General features: G+C 43.5%; 1 long non-coding RNA gene across 1 annotated transcript in view; it reads left to right on the forward strand.

The window, feature by feature from the left end:
- The first annotated feature begins 6,248 nt into the window (after positions 1-6,248).
- LOC123973733 overlaps positions 6,249-7,154 on the forward strand; it is a 2,871-nt gene continuing 1,965 nt past the window's right edge. The window contains exon 1 of the long non-coding RNA XR_006825679.1: positions 6,249-6,846. This is a non-coding gene — a long non-coding RNA (uncharacterized LOC123973733). The remainder of the gene's footprint in view (positions 6,847-7,154) is intronic.

Here is a 7,154-nt window from a genome sequence, read left to right on the forward strand (position 1 = left end):
ATTCAATAGGGACCTCGCACGGTCGTGCTCGGGCCCTAAAAATATAATCCGAGCAATTTCAATAGGGACCTCGCACGGTCGTGCTCGGGCCCTAAAAATAATCCGAGCAAATTCAATAGGGACCTCACACGGTCGTGCTCGGGCCCTAATAAAAATAATCCGAGCAAATTCAATAGGGACCTCACACGGTCGTGCTCGGGCCCTAATAAAAATAATCCGAGCAAATTCAATAGGGACCTCGCACGGTCGTGCTCGGGCCCTAATAATCCGAGCAAATTCAATAGGGACCTCGCACGGTCGTGCTCGGGCCCTAATAATCCGAGCAAATTCAATAGGGACCTCGCACGGTCGTGCTTGGGCCCTAATTAAGACATACATATACTCAGACGCGTACCTGCCCTCCTTGTGATCTGATTGGCCACCCAGTGTGCCCTCTTAATGATTTATTAACCTCAGCTGTGGAAGGAATCCCCTCTGGTTGGCCTATAATTGGTCATATCTTGGTAAACTCAGTCCTGTTAGCCCTGTTAGTTATATTACGCTGTACAGACTCAACACTTCCTGTATCACTTATAAATTAAAAGCCTTTCAGTGGACAGACGCTTTTATTGTGAAACATTTGCAGGAACGTGTTGTGGAAAACTCACTGACTTGCAAGGTTTCCATGATGTTGATCAGGGCTCTGTGGGGGCCACACCATCACTCCCAGGACTCCTTGTTCTTTAAGCTGAAGTTGGTGCTTAGTGACTTTCACTGTGTGTTTGGGCTCATTGTCATGCTGAAGAATACATTGGGGCCAATCATGTCTCATGAACTGCAGGATTTTAAGCATTAAATACTTAAGTTCCTGCATTCTGGTGAATCAGACAGAAGAGCCGTTTCAGTAGAGTGGGCACTCTTAAAACTAGACTGGTATGGATCTAGGAGGTCATTCCCTGAGAGGAATTCTGAGACCTGTTTGAATACTGCCCGTTCAATAGTTTTGGATAAAAAAGGTAGAAGAGACACTGGTCGATAGTTCTCAACTTGAGTTGGGTCAAGTGAGGGCTTTTTGAGCAAGGGTGTAACCCGAGCCCTTTTGAAAGTGGTCGGGAAGGTTCCTGAAGTCAAAGAAGTATTTATCACATGGAGTGATTGTCGGGACCACAGTAGGAGATATGGCTTGGAGGAGATTCGTAGGAATCGGGTCCAGTGGGCATGTAGTTGGACGGCTACGGGTCAAGAGTTCTGATACTTCGCTCTCTGTGAGAGGAGTAAACGAGGAGAGTGAACCACCACTGACCTGGGAGGGCAGAGGAAAAGATGTAGTAGGACTGCTACAATGGTTGAGTTTGAGTGTTTGGCTAGTTAAAGCCTCCACTTTGCCTGTGAAGAAGGCAGCAAAGGTATCAGCAGACAAGTTTGTGGGTGCTGGTGGTGGAGGATTTAGTAGCGCTTTAAAAGTGGAAAATACTTTCCTTGAGTCAGTGGCACTGCTTATTCTGTCATTATAGAACGCAGTTTTGGCAGCACTGATGCTTGTTGAGAAGGAGGATAGGAGCAACTGGTAGGGTCTTTGGTTTTTCGCCATTTTCTTTCAGCCGCTCTGAGACCAGTACGGAGCCCACAGATGGTATCAGTTAGTTGGTTTGGGCGAGCAGGCTTGTTGGATAGAGGACACAGGCTATCCAGGCACGAGCTTAGTGTAGAGCACAGAGATTCTGTGGCATCATTGACCTCAAGTGAGGAAAATGTGTTGAGGGAGGGTAGAGCGGAAGATACCACTGAGGCAAAGTGAGTGGGAGACAGGTTGCGGAGGCTGCGGCGGTGTGAAACCAATGGTGTTGGAAGAATGGGCTTTTCCTGTAGGCATACCGTGAACTGAATGAAATAGTGGTCAGACGCATGTAGAGGTGTGACTGTTACGCACTCTATGGCACAGTTTCGGACAAGAACGAGGTCAAGCACCTTGCCAGCTTTGTGGGTCGGGGGGCTGAGAACCCGTGTTAGATCAACACGCCCTCAGAAACAGCGAGCTGCAGCACGCAGCTCTCCTCTCCCTTCCAAACACTAGCTACCCTCCAGGCAGTCAGTGGACAGAAAGTTGTTCCTGTGATGTAGAGACAGAGCTCAGTTAAAACTTTATGGATACAGATTAATAACTCACCGCTCTGAAACTCTCGCTCCAGTCCGTGTTGCCAAGCTGGCCGGCAACATGTACAGCTGAACCGAAGCTGTTTACCGGCCTCTCATTTGACCGCCGTTCTTGCTTCTGATTGGCTAGTAGTCCTTAACTGGGAACTGAGCATGTGCAACTCCCAACAAAGATCGTGTAGAGACAAGATGTATCGCATCCTGGTTTCTCCTGTGTCTCCTCCTCTCTCCCTCTGTGTGTGCTCTCCCCCTCTCCTCTCCGGAGCCCGGCTGACTACCCACACCTGCGTCTCATCAACCTACATCTCCGACCGCCACACCTGTCAGCTATCAGCCTCATCTCGACCAGTATTTCTACCCCGGCTCTCCACTCCATCCCTGCTTGATCGTCGTCGCTCCAGAATTGGTGCCACAGCTACATTCAAGCTTTTTTATGAACTTGTTCATGTCTAACTTCTTCGTCTCCTGTCGCCCTGAACTAATCCTGTCTGTCTGTTTCGCCCGCCAGGTCCACTCACCTCTGCCTCCCCGTTCGGCCAGCCGGGCTCACCTACCTGTCTTCCCCTCTCACATCGCCTCCACTGTGCATTTGCACCGTTGCCTCTCAGGGGGCGGTCACGCGGCCCGTCTCCAGACGGTATCCGACGCGCTCTACTCCCTGGGTGAGGTGTTGTGAATCATTTTGGAGCATTATAGCCTAAATTGTTCTCATTAATTACTAGAGCAATGGTGGTCTACACTGTCATCATTTAAAGTGTTATTTTATAGTGTAAAATTAGGATCACAGTGTTAAAACTCTACAGCTCTGAGTGTTTGTGCTCCTTTCTGTATCTAACTGTCCAGACACGTGTGTGTGTGTGTGTGTGAGCAAGTTCGTGTGCTTTGGGAGAAAAGGGAGGTAGCACAGTAAGATATCATCAAAAATACCTGCAAAGTAAAATATAGAAGCAGACTTTGTGAAAATTGTATAACAAAACATACATCAATATAGTCCATCACAGTAAGAATGTCCTGTTTCTAGCACGGAGCACAAACAACACCAGTTTATTCCACAAAAGTCAGGTTATGGAAGAAATGGCTTGATCAAGCAGAGTTCATGCAGAGGACACAGAGAGGAGGAGCAGGCAGTCAGGGACTTTCCCAGGTGCAGTAGGAAAGAGAGCCAAGAGATGATGTGAAGCCAAGAAACAGAGCTACAAAAGGAGGTCCAAAAGGAGGTGAAAGTCAGTCGTTACATGGTTTTCATGTCGACTCGGGTCTCTGTTCTGGTAACAGAATGGGGCTCTATTTTGCACCGATCTCTGACACACTCCGGTGAAACCTTTGTATTCTAATTGGTGTCTGTTTTTGTTGATAATAAAAATGTTGGTAAAGGTTCAAGCTTTCTTATCTGGCCCAAGTCTTGAATTTTTACACGACATTACTTGTCGAGCCGAGCCAGGAGAGTTGAACAGGGGCAGGATGACCTTGACCAAGGACGGACAACCTGTATCTCAGAGACACATACGCGTACTTAGAAAGGTAAGCAGAAAACCTTTTTCTAAAATTTCTGCATAATAGTGTGTCTGAGTACAGGATTCTCCGCCCAGGTGAAGTTTCTGAAAGCTTCCTCACTCTAGAACCTAGTTAAAGTACAAAAAATTAAGGAAAATTGTTAAAAATGTAACTGAATTCACTAAAAATGAACTCAATTTACTACAAAAGACAGAGCAGATACAGATTGAGAACCGCTAGGGTGTCAGAGATGGGTGCAAATCTAAATGCAGGCAGGTAGATTAGATGCGCTTTTATGTTTAATTGTTGGCTTTTAAGTGTAAATAAGTATGTAAATAAGATTTGTAAATAAGATAAGAGTTTTCCAGCCATTATCGTGAATACCGCTGTTTTTAAGAATCGCAGTGCTTCGACTGAGTGTCAGGGAGCTTCGATCCCATCAGAACAGGACTGCATAGGCGAAGTGAGCTGATGAAGAGATAAGAATTTAAGCGCTTGCGGATACCGCGGATTTAGAGATTGCAGAACCACAGCTGAGTGCTGGGGTGCTTCACTCACTAGGTCTGGGCTGAAATGGGCAAGTTGGCTAATGTTGTGAACTCAACCAGACGCACTTCAAAGAAGGTCAGATGGTGTCAAAAGAGGGAGGGAAGTTTCCCTCCCCGAGAGTTGACCTTTTTCACATGTAAAACCCAGAGACATCGCCTGGTGTTGGTAAGGACCGAAAGAGACTCAATCAGACAATGAATCGCTTAAGGATTGTGTATTCAAAGAGCCTTAGTGAACCTTTCTAGCCGTAAAGGTGTCACTAAAGACAGTCCACAGGACAGGAAAAGGGGCGATCTGACCCCTTCTCCCTCCAGCAGGTCACCTCCAGCCTCAACCTGACTCTTTTCTCTTCACAGAACGGCTGAGCCATAAACCACCATTTCATTCTCTGATAACCGGTGCGATAAGCCAGGAATGCAGAGAAGAAAGACCATAAAAACCCCTGTTACTCGAACCAAGCAAGGTTCCAGTATAACTGTGTTTATTCTCTTAAATAATAACCTTGCTAAGTGAGCAGCGGTTTTAGCCTCTGAGTTTAGTAAGTAATAACCCTGTTATTATCCTTTAGTGATGTTTGAAGACTAGCAGACCCATAAGAAAGTAATCTTGAACTAGTTTTCTAACCTCGTTCTGTGTTGTTTTAATTCATCCCTGTTACTCCCTAGTAATCAATGTCTATTCAATGCTAACTAATGCTTTAGTTAAATGTTTCATATACAATTTCTTACTAAATTATCCATGGAAACGCTTGTAGGCATCACCAGCCTCTCAGTTAAAGTGGAACGTCTACTCTTTTCTTGTGTGACCCGAGCGCCACCAAGGGGACAGATCAGATCTGAGACTGACTGACTGACCTTACGATTTCAGAAAAACAACTAATGAATTAACCGAACTCTGTATAATTCTCAGGCTGTACTCAAGGACCTACAGCCTTGGGCGGACAAGCAAATCTTTAGGTGGTGCTCCTAATTTCGAGGTATAAATTAATATTCCCGGAAATATTAATTTTCATAATTGTATTAAAATTTTACGTAGCCGAGGTCTGCTACACCAATAAAATAGTCATCACGTGGCTACAGCGGACTTATATCGCAGGATTTCAACTGAGTGTTGGGGCTCTTCAATGGTAGGTTCAGACTGAACGGGCGGATGTACTATAGAACGTTACCGCTAGGAGCCTAAAATAGGACAGCGGCAGGATAGGAGGATAAAGCGTGCTTAAAGTTAAAAGAAGTATTACGCTCTCATGTTGAGGAAGACAAGTCCATTTGAAAGCCTAGGTAATGTATATTAAGTCAGAAGCCGGCAGGAGATAGGAGTCAGAAGACGTACGTGCATGTAAATATTGCTGAAAAAATAGTTGATAGCTGTGTGTTAAGAAAAAGTGCATATAAATGTTACCAAGGCCTAAAATAATAATACTAATAGTTTGAGTCTTGAAGCCTCATGTTTGAGACCATTAGATAAAAAGTATAAAATAATGACAGTTGAATAACTGATCTAATATTAAACTAACATAAAGTTTAAGGATAACAGATGAATAGAGTTGATATGGTGATATAAAAAAGTATAAGAAGTTGATGGAAGGAGTTATAAAGTAATAGATATATGAATATATATTGATGAAATAGTGAATGTGGACTAGTATAGTGTAAAAGACGGCTTTGATGCAGTCTCAGATTGAATTGTGATAAAGCTAAAATAAAGATAAAGTTCTGAAGTGGCAGTCCACGCCCGAACAACGAAGACTGGAAGAGAAAAGAGAAAAAAGGAGTTTGCTCACGCTAGCAGAGAGGCACAGAGCAGGAGCTGAGGTGCAGCTGTGTGTAGTGAGTGTGAGTGTGTCCGTGTGGGGGAGGACAGCAGGCTGAGAGAGAGAAAAAGAGAGCAGTTCAGCCCTAAACCAAAAGTTATGAGAGTTTTGTGATCTGTTGCACCTTTCTAGGATAACAACAGCACATTATAGCAAGTTACTCATGAGTTAATAATAACAGAAGTTACAAAAGTTTTTTGAACCAATAACAGCTTGACAGTAAGCAGATTAGTAAAAGAACAGCAATTACTGCTGGATACAGAAAGGAAAAGTGCAGTTGGAACAGCCTACTGAAGTATTATGATAATAAAGGAAATTTAGTTGAGAATAACAGGCTGAAGACACTTTTTGGTCGAGGAGAAGGAACAAAACTAGAAAAATGATGACATCTGATAAAGTTTGCCAATTTATTGAAACATAGAAGTACAGATTGATAGGCAGCAATGTGAGGTGTTATCTATGAAGGATTTAAGTTAGAGAAGGGATTGAGAGCCATCAATTTTGTATTAGATGTGAGAAAATGAATTTGATATTTTAATAGTTGTTAGTTTCACTGATGTTAGTTATTTTTTAGTAAACTCTGCTTTGATGATTTTTCAGTTGAATAGCTCTTTGATATAGAAACAAGGGGAGCTGCCTGAGTTTCTTTCAATGAATTGTTTCATTCTAGTTTCTTGGTTGTGTGGCTTTACAATTAAATGTCTTTTTCCTTTTCGAGGCATGAAGGCCGACCAAATTCTAAAGTTTCCAGAGAGTAAGTGTTTGCTCGCAGTGAGTGTGCGATGGCTGTCCTGGGAGGCACACAGCAGGTGAAATTAAAGGGTAAAGAGCAGAAAAAAGAAATATTAGCTGCAAAGGTGGTCAAAGGAGCTGTGGCAGCAACATATGTGGTAACAGCACAACTAAGTAGTTAAAGATAAAATAAAAGACGTCAGATAAGAGATAGAGAAAGCTCAGAATGAAGGGAAAATAGGGAGAAACAGTTTGACCAACGGTTAGATAATATTGACGTACTATATAGCCTTTAGTGAAGGAAAAGTAGTCACTGAGACAGAATAATGAAAGACCCCATCCTGTTAGATAAGGTCTAAATAGATATACCCCCAGATGAAGAAACGTATACAGCAAGTGGTAGAAAGATATAAGTAAGTGCAGTCAAGGACCA

The sequence above is a fragment of the Micropterus dolomieu genome, linkage group LG07 (assembly GCF_021292245.1).
Source record: "Micropterus dolomieu isolate WLL.071019.BEF.003 ecotype Adirondacks linkage group LG07, ASM2129224v1, whole genome shotgun sequence".
Lineage (NCBI taxonomy): Eukaryota > Metazoa > Chordata > Actinopteri > Centrarchiformes > Centrarchidae > Micropterus > Micropterus dolomieu.